This window comes from Maylandia zebra, linkage group LG22, assembly GCF_041146795.1.
Source record: "Maylandia zebra isolate NMK-2024a linkage group LG22, Mzebra_GT3a, whole genome shotgun sequence".
In the NCBI taxonomy this organism is placed as follows: Eukaryota; Metazoa; Chordata; class Actinopteri; order Cichliformes; family Cichlidae; genus Maylandia; species Maylandia zebra.
In genome coordinates, this window is record NC_135187.1 from 6,826,815 (window position 1) to 6,836,852 (window position 10,038).

Here is a 10,038-nt window from a genome sequence, read left to right on the forward strand (position 1 = left end):
TATGAGGAAACACCGAGGGCAGAGAGAAGAATACACGAGTCGGGTACTAAAAGGACATCTCTGGATATCTGCAGCCAGCATCACAACAAGATAACAAGATGAATAGCAGCACGATGGAGCATATGTGCATAAATTACAACTAATAGAGAAGATCAATTAAATAATGATTAAAGATAAAGTGCATAAATATTTCAGGCTGGTAACATGACATCATTAATTTCAGTTGTCATGCAAGTTTAATAAACATTCAGATGTAATTAAATGGACAAGACTGGCAGACTGATGAGCATTCCTGTTTTCACAGGGAGTCACGTTTGTTTTTAAAGTGAAAGGATCATAAACGTCGTATATTCTTCCTGATATGAGCAAAAACACATTTATTCTGCTTGTCTGCTTTCAAGAACCAGCTCTGAGACAATTAGATGATTTGCTTCCTTTTGATCAACTACACACTTAGCGGGTGCATGACATTTGCTACTTCTATACTGCGGTTTCAGAGTTTCCTGCTTTTATTTCTCATGAATTAAACGGGGCTGGGTTTTGGACAAAAAATAGAAATTTATTACTCTGGGAAATTGTTATGGCCCTTTTTTCACCCCCTTTTTCAAATACCAGTAAATGAAAAAAAAAATAGATACATGAATTGGTTATGAAAATTAGCTGCAATTATATCTAAATATCAGTTGTGAACCCTCTGCAGCTTTTTTAAAAAGACCAGCATCATCAACACCTCTGCACGTGTGAGTTGCAGACAGTTGTCTCCTCTGTGGTCTCATCTGCTAATGGTAATTACACCAAGTGTTTGTAATTACCCTGACAGTGATCTATTGATGTTTAAAATGCTCTTTTACCATGCTACTCACCAGGGAAAGTTTTTTGAGGTGCACATGTTTTCTATCAGCCACGGTCTGGTACACACTCACACAGCCACTTCACATTCATTCACACCTGGCCACTGCAACCAGCGCTGCACAGCTGGCCGCGGGGACAGCGAGGCAGTTAAGATGCACCTCTGTGGTAACTGCTGAAAGGGAAGGTAACCTTGATGTGTCTCCTCACGTTATTCTTCCAGTGCATTACCTGCAAAGCGTGCGACAACGCCATAACAGAATCAGCAGACACCTGTTTACAAGTCCCAGCACCAGCGGAGATGAATGAAATCAATACCCCGGCTCCTGTGCAATTTCTCCGTCGCATCGCCAGCCACAAGTTTATATTATCGTGGATCTTTACAGTGCAGAACTGATTATGAGGCACAGTGCAGATCTGCTTACTTGAAAGATTGGTAATTATGGGCGGCAGAGTGCGGTATTGGTGGAGTGCAGATACTGTAAGCCGTTAACCATCCTTTGAAACTGTTACAGTAAGCATAGAGGAAGCACCATGCCTCAGAATCAATGCTCATCATAAAAGCTGGTAATGGCGGGGAGGTGCTTAGTAGAAACATCTTCAGATCAACTTAATCGAGGCTTGAATCAAATCCACAGCATAAAGGAAAAGAACGGCAAGAGTAATACATTTTACTTGGCTTCTATAGTGCTCTTTACAGCACTCAAGCACTTTACATACTCTGTAAGATCTTATATAACGGAAAAACCGGCTTACTCTCATGTCTCCATTAAAATGTTGCAGGGCTGAGCAAAAATTAGAAACCATCAGCAAAACAAAGCATGAATAATTTGGCCTTTTAACAGCATTTCCTTATAAATATATTTATCTGATGTGATTGGTCATGTTTTTCATCCCCTTCAATGTTAAAATTTGAGAGGAACTGCATCATGATTTGAACTTTAACCCACGTTTAAAGCCCCATAGAGTTTTCGGTCTTCCTTCTGAAGTGAAGATGTAATCTTGAGTAACTGGACTGCTTTGTGTACAGTAGACCACTACTGCACAAGCAACCACTTGTTTCTTCACCCCTTTTGAAGTCGTCATTTCTCCAGTGAAAAAGTGGCTTTCCTGTTGCTTGCTGTTCATTTTGGGATGTTGTCTTCCTTATCCGTGGATTCCTGGAACTGTACCTTGCAAGATGAAGCCTGAGGAATTGGAGACATGGCTGTACTATCTCAACTTCCACTTTGTGAGAACTCTGAGATTAGCGTGACATCAGGATTGTTTACATCCCGTCTTTTGCCATCTTTTCAAAAACAAACATTACTGAATGATTTTAAGCTTTGTTGCTTTTCTGCACAGATGATTTTATGCAAAAACCTATGTGTGGAGGTGTAATATATAACAATAATTTCTGTCTAGTCATTGTTTAGTCTTGCTTTATCTTGTCCTGTTATCACTACAATCTGCCACTTGGGAGTGTGGGTGGGAATGAGTCTCTATTCCCTCTAAATTATGTTTTTAATGAAGCAAATCCTCAGTGACTCCTCTAGTCTAGGCACTGACAGAGACTTTTAGAGATAGAAATGTCAGCTTGGTAATGTTATCGGTCATTGATAATGAACTAAATAAACACCCCGTCCCCTCCCCGGTGACGTTAAAGTCTGTCTGCTCGCGAAAACTTTTATGAAGAAACAAAGAGCTACAAATCATTAAGGCTTGTATGGCGGCTCTTGGAACTCGATGATGATGTTGATGAGAGGGAGAGTCTGTTTATGGTTGTGCCAAAGTAACGCACTAGCTGGGAGACAGAGAAGCACAAAAAGCAGACTAATGAGACAACAAATGGCAGCTGAACTCCATGAGCACTCTTGTTATACTGTATATTCCTCTTAGGTCATGTCAGGAGGCAGCCGAGTGCTCAGAGATGAAGGAGCAGAAACTGAGGTGCCACAGTAACACCGCCTAAAGAGTCTCTTTGTATTATAAGTCGGCTGTAACTTTTAAAAGCAAAAAGGAAGACACCGCCTGAACTGAACTCTTGCTTCCCTTTGAGTTCCTCGGTTAAATTTTCTGTAGCAGTGATCATATTTCTTTGCATTGCGAGTGAGGTCCTGTTATTTCGGCACTGTGTCTATGAATTATGTAAATTGTTACGATAGCTCTGCATCAGTGCTGCTGAGACAGATTTTTGTGCGTGTTTGGATACAGCACTTACAATTCTGCACACTTCTTTTGAGAACCGACACCTGTGCCAACATGTTTTGATAATTGGAAACAATTAAGCTGTCTTGCAGAGGTGAGTTTTGAAATGGTCTTCCTGACGTGCGGTATTCATAGACGTTAATAACTCCTGTTCTTGGATTGACTGGGACACACCTGAATGGCAATTTGCTGTGGATAAAAAGCTCTGCGTGCATATGCTGACAGGTGGCATCAATGTAAAAGACTGATGAAATACACATTTCTCCTACTAAACTACTAGCTACATTCAAAAATATGTTATTATGAATATGTCATGCTGCCTCTCATGTTCACTTTACCCACCTTCAGCTTGTTCGTGTCCACTGTTGCTTCTCTCTCCTGCATTATTTTTCTCTTAATCCCTCTCAGGACAGCATTAGTATTACTGCATGAGCTCAGCTGATTTGGTCTTTTTACCTTCAGACCCTGAAATTCTGATTTATTCCGGAACACATATATTAGGGACTTTCTCTGGCAAATGTGCCAGAAAATTCTGTCCATCGTACCCTGACTTCACAGAGAATGAGATTCTGCCCTTAACATCATCCGGTGTTTCAGACGTCTGACATTTCCCTTACAAGACTCATACAGCTAGTGCTGTAGAATGGCTGTATCAGTCTTTAGGGTAGATAAAACTCAGAATATCTCAGCTCGGAAATTATGTTGCTGCTGCACCAAAAGCTGGAGTATATAGGCATGTTTGTCTTTCTGTTTTTGTGAGGACATTCATTGACACTGATGCATTCACAAGCCAAGTTTAACCATCACAACTAACTGTCAGACCCTTATCATAACTTTAATATAAGCCTGCTTCTAACTTTTTAGCGTTCATAACCCTCAAACAGGACCTGAGTGGGTGTGAAAAAATTAGAGCCAGCCGAGAAGTTTTACCTTTTACAATATTTGGTGACTCAGATGGTCTAAAACTCCATGAAGATGGCTGTACATACACTATTTTCATTTATCTATTTAACTGATATCATTTCTTTGTTTATGGTTCTCAAGAAAGCTTCGCAGCCAAGGCACAATCACACATCTGTAAACTGTGGCTATAAAAAAAAAGGCTACACACTCCCACAGATGAGCATTGCATGTGTTAATATAATCAAATTAATTGTATTGTGAGATATATACGTAGAAAATGAAAGGCCTAAATTAAGTCATTTTTTCCTCATGTAGTGTTTCTAAGTGTAGGTTAGTTAGAATCTGTATAGGCTCAAAGTCATTAATTTCTTGCAGCAGCTCATTAACCAACGTATTTTTAGGCTCAAAAGCAGAAGCGAGACATCAATAATCAGTTTTAAAAGGTTTAATGAACTATCACAGAAATTCAATAGGGCGAAGGCTTGGAGCAGGTAAGTGATTGCAGGTGAGAGGGTTTTAGGCCAGAAGAAGTTAGTGCTTGGCCAATGTGACGACAGGGAATTATCTGTAGATCAAGCTGTGGCTGCTGGATCGGAGCTGGAGTTTCAATTAGTGATTCGAATGCTCTTTTGTTTCTGTTTTGGTAGCAGGTGGTGGGGTGGGGGCTGGATGCTTGGAGAATACAGAAGTGGTGTAGGGTGGGCAGACATGCCAGGAAAATAAAAACGGTTCTGTTAAAGCCTTTTGTGTTGACCAGCTCAGGTGTGCTCAGTGTCCAGGGAGGAGTTGGAGGAGCTTTTTTTGCAGGATTCAGTTTAATTTACGTTAATTTACACAGCGCTAAAATTACAACAACAGTTGCCTTGAGGTGCTTTATACTGTAAGGCAGGCGTGTCCAACTCCAGTCCTTGAGAGCTACTGTCCTGCAGCTTTTAAATGCATTCCTACTCCAACACAGCTGAATCAGATGATTGGATTACCTCTCCAGCATGCCATCAAGTTTGGCAAAGGCCTGGTAACAAGCCATTCATTTGATTCAGGTGTGTCGGAACAAGAATGCATCTAGAAGCTGCAGGACAGTAGCCCTCAAGGACTGGAGTTGGACACCCCTGCTAAAGGCCCTAAAACCCAAACAGCTCTCTGTGAGCCTTCACAACTGTGGGAAGGAAAAACTCCCTTTTAATAGGAAGAAACCTGGAGCATAAACAGGCTCAGGGTGAGGCAGCCATCTGTTACAGCTGATGAGGGGAAAGAGAAAAGAGAAAGCAGGGGGAAAAGATAACAGTCTTTCTCCCAGCTCATGGTATTACTGGCTTGTGCTGCTACTCTCTGCTAGTCACCACGACGGTGGTAATTAAGCCTGTTGTGTCTTATACTTCTTTTATTTTTCATCCTGTAACCCTTCTTTGTTCTCCAGTTGTCTACCAGAAACCTGTGTGTTTCCTCTGTGTTTGCAATTCTAAGTTTAATGGTCACTTCGCATTTTCTAACGCAGACCCTCCAGCTGGATGCTGCACCAATAAAATAAGAACAGACTTACCTGAAAGCTGCCTGCTCGCTGTTTGCCGAATCTCCCTCTGCTCCCTGGGATCCTTGCCTTTCTGCCAGTTCGTCCTCCAATTGTCCTGCTTAAGATGCCAACAAATAAGAGTATTACATTGTGATGCAGAATTCTCGGCCAGTATCAGCATAATAAAGGGATGGCTCAGGACCATATGATCCAGCCTTAAATATAACATTTATCACAAAGTGCCTTCAAAAAGTCTTGGCTCTAATTTTAAAAGTAGAGAAGATCTCTGCATCTTGAATTCAAACTGGGAGCTGGCTCCAAATGAGAGAGGCCTGATGGCTGAAGGCTCTGCCTCCCATTTTATCTTTATAAACACAAAGAACCACAATGAAACCAGCAGAATGAATGCTGCGGAGGCTTCAGCTTACAATGTGCAAGGGATTTCACACTAAATAAGGGATAACAATCAGGTAGGAAGTGAAAGGATGAGCTGGTCCATGTATACTGCAAATAAGTTAGATGATGGTGAACATGTATGACAGCTGACGCACAGTTATCCAACAAACTCTGCCTGTGGGTGGGGGTGAAAGATGAGCTGGCCCAAAACCAGGCCTGTCCTGACAATGGCAAACTCTCAGAACCTCTGATGTCACTGATTCCAGTCTTGGGCCGAGCACCAGCACTGAGTCTGTGGAAAAGATATAAGAGCATAGTCAGATATTAACTCTGAGTTGGTTCACTCAGTGAAATTTCAATTTAGGCTCATTTTCAGTCAGCTTAGATTCTGCTCTTGGTTGGATGGATTTCTGGTGTGTCTAAATTATTGTCTGGCTGTGCAGCAATTCGTGCAGATTCGAGATCAGATTATGAATGATAAGGTTGCTTTGATTTTATTTGATATAGCTCAATGCAGCTTTGACTCTATTTTGCTTTAAACAGGCAGATTGTGTCTTTTTTTTTTTAAATTCACCCCAAATTCTGTTAACTTACACTAATCAGCAACACTGCATTCATATTATTTAACCTCCTGAGAAATGGAAAAAAGAATCTTCCCATTGAACTAAAAGAGGCCGCCGAACACATGAGATATCAATGGAAAGCCCAGGATGTCCTCTATTTAGTACATCAGGACTTAGGGCAGCTCAAATAAGTCAAAAGATAAAGACCAAAAACAAATGTCCAATACAGAGGATATAAATGAATAGGCCTGTTTGCGCTTTGTGTAAGCTAGTGTAAAGAGTGACTGTGAGCAAAGATCAGACAGAAACTAATAATAATTAGAATCTGAATTTTTTTTCATGTGGGATTCAGCAGTTCACTCTAGCATTCATAAATTTGTTGCTGTTTGCATTAAGTAGACTTGTTAAAATAATAAAACAGCAGTACACGTAAGAGCTCTTTTAAAATCAGTCAAAACCAGAAACCAACACGTAGCACTCTGAGAGCACAGACCCGCCGAGGCAGCTCACGCTCTGTGTAGGACTTACTTTCAGTGTGAATAGTGCTGTATTTTCTGTATGTTTGTTTTAATTGTACTATAAGAAAATTGTAGTGCAATAGAAATAGGTGCAAATTGCAGGCTTTTGTTATTTGCCCTCTTGAAACCCATTTGAATACACTGTCAAGGTTTTCCTGGCCGACTCACTCATTTTCTCTTTTTCTGTTGTAGAATAGAATTGAATAGCCCTTTATTTTCATTGCACATGTATGCACATAATGGGTGCTCCATGCCAACTGTGGCAGAATAAAACATAAATAGTAAGACAGCAGGAATAAATAAGAAAAAGGAAAAATATATTCATTCAAGATGAATATATACAAAACAGGAGGGAGGCACACATTTGAGAACAGGTTGCAAAGTGCTTCAATGTATAAAAGACTTGGTCTGAAAGAGTCTGTGTGTGAGTGGCCTGAGCGATGAAGGTTACTAAGACCATGGCTCAGATTGGTGAGGTGGGGGGTAGTGTTTGTTAACAGTGCGAATGGCCCAGGGGAAGAAGGTGTTTGTGAGTCTGGAGGTGTGGGACCTGACTGACCTGAGGCACTCACCAGAGGGCAGCGGGTCAAACAGGCAGCCAGGGTGCAAGGGATCACCTGTGACCGCCCTGGTTTTCCTGAGACAGGAGGATTTGGTGATGGCTTCCAGGGGTGGTAGAGGGCAGCCAGTGATTTATTTTTTTATAAAGGTGGTGTTAATTACCCTCTGTGCAACCTTTCAGTTCTCGGTTGTGGTCCCTGCGTAGCAAACACCCAGGCAGTAGGAGAGCACACTCTCCACTGAGGACCGATAGAAAGCCAGCAGCAGCTTCTGGTCCAGGTTCTTCCTCCTCAGGACTTCTTTATGGTGTTGTGGATCCAGGTGAGATCCATGGAAATGTAGGTGCCCAGAAACCTGAAGGTGGAGACAGATTCCACCTGTTCTCCATTTAAAATGAAAGGGGAGTGGCCCACTCTGTGCCTCCTCAAGTCCATGACGAGTTCTTTAGTTAAATCAACAATTTAGCAGAAGCTGAGAGTAGTCAAATCATGAAAATCATCTGATACGGTTAAAACAAACACCAACAGGACAAATTCTCTACTTCTGTTACCCCCGTCATACCTGACAATGACGTTGGTTGGATGGATTGGTGTACAGTCAACAATGTGTGTTGTATATATGTGCGTGTGAGGTAACCATGCCTTGTGCTCCAGGGATGGGTCTTTCTGCTGCTTCCCCACCTTTCAGCTCCATGCACCTGGGATGATTAACTCACCTGTGAGTAATTTTGTGATCAGCTGTCTGATTGTTAGACTGGAAACAGTTGGTGGAATTGTTGCTTCTGAAATCTGCATGTTTGACTCTGTGACCTCGACTTACTTTCAGTTTGTCTCTGCGCAGGAAACCTGGAGCTCGTGAGAAAGTATTCCTGTGGAGAGATGAAAATATGGATCTGTCTGAGTTAATAACAACATATTTCATGTACCTATATGTTGTTAATTAAAAAAAAGACTTGTAAGAATCCTAGTTTCTAAGTTACAAGAGTAATAGTAAAATAGTATTTCTATTCTTGTATGAAACACAGCTCTAGATACCACAATTATGACCTTCATATCAATCTACTGACCAAATGTGACACATTTGAAATCTTTACACAATACGTTATGTGTTAACCATACACAACACACTTGTAAAAATCATAGTTTGGAGGTAGAAGCATTTTTTTCCGTTTTAAACCAATAAATTATTTACCTGACCTTGGAGACTTTGGTAGATGTAAACCAAGTTTCAATGGACCGTCAACATGACCCCACTCTACACTCCTACACAGTTTTATTGGAATTCATTTAAAACACGCAAACACTACCAAAGACCTACCACAACCTTCTTGGAAGAAGTAAAAAAAAAAACATTAAATGAAATTCAAAGCATTGCACTGAAATAACTTTCACTGGACATCTGAAGTGGTGTGTCAAGTTCAGAGCTGTTAAACTCTTGTTTACAGAGTTTGAAAATAACTTTTTAAAAGATTCTTGTTTGTTTAAAACTCTGCTCTGTTTACTTTAGCCTGCCTTCTTAGATGCTTCTCCTGTGGAGCAGTTGATTGTCTGATGATCTGCTTTTTATCATTTTTTTGTTTCTGTGTTTTGAAGCCTCGGGTGGAAATGCTCAGTTGGCTCCTTGCTCTTGCCTTGGATGGAGTTCCCCCATTTGAGCAGTCCTTCCCACTCCCACCTTTTATCTGGAAATAATATGTGTGGACTGTGTCAGGCTGGAGGTTCCAACTGTTCTTTCCCATATTGTTGTTGCAGCTATGTTAACAGTTCTGAACCTCCTCACACACCTTACCTGGAAACCTGTTCACTTGTTGCCTCCAGAAACTCCCAGAACTACTCACCAGCCCCATGTAGTCTGTCAAAGAAAGTACTTAGCCGCTCACCTGCCTGCCCGCTCTTCAAGCGCTTTCTTCCGCCACCTGTCTGATACTCGCCAGCTACCTTCACACTCCCTCTGAGCCTCCCCTCACTTCCAATGCAACCAAGACCTCTGGTTCACTCTCATTATTCTCATCATCCTCTTGGGTTCCAGGTAATCGCTTGTCTTCTGTCTAACAGAGCTTCCGTGTACCAGTCCAAAGTGTCTCTGAATTTGTCCACCAACTGTCTGAACCCATTAACAATTCATTCTTTCACCGCAAACAGTACAAACCTTTCTGCCGTTGTCCGAGTCTGCTCTTTGGGCCCGCTTTTTGCCATAATACAACATTGTTGCTGTGTGGACTGCCTCTATAGTGATGAGCATGTAAAGTCATTATGTTGCGTGAACCTGGTCTTTATTTCCTCTTTGTGCGCAGCAATGCACAACATTCAGAAAGCACTATGGCGGGGGAAACAAGCGTGTCAGTACACCCTACTGGTCCCCTTGTGTTTTCAGTTAACTACCAGTGCAGCACATGCGGTTATGCGAGTGAACAAATACTAGTCTGCTGTTGAACTGATGCTTCAAAGCCCCGGCCAATTTTTAGTTGTGTTATGTTATGTTCAAGGAGTATCCTGGCAAATTGCAAACCCCGTTAACTCTATCACACATTCTGTGTAAAGATAATTATGGA

The 10,038-nt window shown here is 41.5% G+C and overlaps 2 long non-coding RNA genes across 5 annotated transcripts; one reads left to right on the forward strand and one right to left on the reverse strand.

Annotated features, from left to right (window-relative positions):
* Positions 1-499: 499 nt before the first annotated feature.
* Positions 500-8,178, reverse strand: LOC143414599 (uncharacterized). 4 transcript variants are annotated; one of them, XR_013095244.1, is made up of 6 exons: positions 8,049-8,178; positions 7,650-7,841; positions 7,499-7,563; positions 6,001-6,137; positions 5,480-5,564; positions 500-2,036 (listed from the first exon to the last, which is right to left on the reverse strand). It is a non-coding gene; the product is annotated as an uncharacterized LOC143414599 (long non-coding RNA). The 4 variants fall into 4 exon arrangements; XR_013095241.1 differs by having other exon boundaries at positions 7,499-7,841; XR_013095243.1 differs by having other exon boundaries at positions 5,480-5,567; positions 7,499-7,841.
* On the forward strand, positions 4,665-8,448 carry LOC143414600 (uncharacterized). The gene is made up of 3 exons (XR_013095245.1): positions 4,665-5,155; positions 8,141-8,204; positions 8,328-8,448. It is a non-coding gene; the product is annotated as an uncharacterized LOC143414600 (long non-coding RNA).
* Positions 8,449-10,038: the final 1,590 nt, after the last annotated feature.